This window comes from Lactuca sativa, chromosome 6, assembly GCF_002870075.4.
Source record: "Lactuca sativa cultivar Salinas chromosome 6, Lsat_Salinas_v11, whole genome shotgun sequence".
Classification (NCBI taxonomy): domain Eukaryota; kingdom Viridiplantae; phylum Streptophyta; class Magnoliopsida; order Asterales; family Asteraceae; genus Lactuca; species Lactuca sativa.
Window position 1 is genome coordinate 47,743,817 of NC_056628.2, and position 865 is coordinate 47,744,681.

Consider the following 865-nt stretch of genomic DNA (forward strand, 5'->3'; position numbering starts at 1 on the left):
GTCGGACTTTTATCGACGACGCTTGTCGCTGGTAATAGTCTTATTTCTTGTAGTGTATGTAGCAGTATAGCATAAAGATACCCACCTCAGAAAACATAGTCGACATGTCACAAGCCACGACAACCATGATGTAAAAGAAGAAGGAAGATAAAAGAATAGAAGTTTCTAACACGTTAGAATTATTTGTTAATTAATGAGAGTGGACGGTTAAGCATTAATTAAGCCAATCCAATCAAAATTAGGAGACATGAATTACCAATGGCGCAAGCATTCAATGCAAACCCGCACACACCATGCGTTAGACGTTTCGCTGATCGATGAAGATTTTAAAGTCTGAACGAAAAAAACATCGCGCCATTCTTTCACCCTTCGGATTGGGTGGCTTAATGGTGTACCTGGGTCGATAATTAGAGCAAGCCCAATACCGCCATATTTCCAACAGGTTGGCCTACAGAACTGGAAACTACAATTACAATTCATAATGAACGAATATCGGCCCGAGTGATCATACACAAATTCCTGGACCAACAAGGGACAAGTGGGTCACAACTAGACCCGCGAGACATTACTAATATCATAAGGATAAAAGATGGCATAGGAAACATATCCCAAGGTTCATGCAAAAGTAAGATCTGAAGCAATAAATTAATAAAAGAAGGATAAAGGGTGTAACTCCCAATTAATCGTACAATAAAGAAAAACTGGATACAATCCTATACCAAGAGATCCCGGGAGGCCTATAAATATCCTAGGAGGAACGATAGCAATGTATGAAAAAAGGACACAATATCATAAACAATTTAGCAATTTACCTATTCATCATTTGAGTTAGGCATTAGAGAGCAATACTGGGGTTCAACCCTCG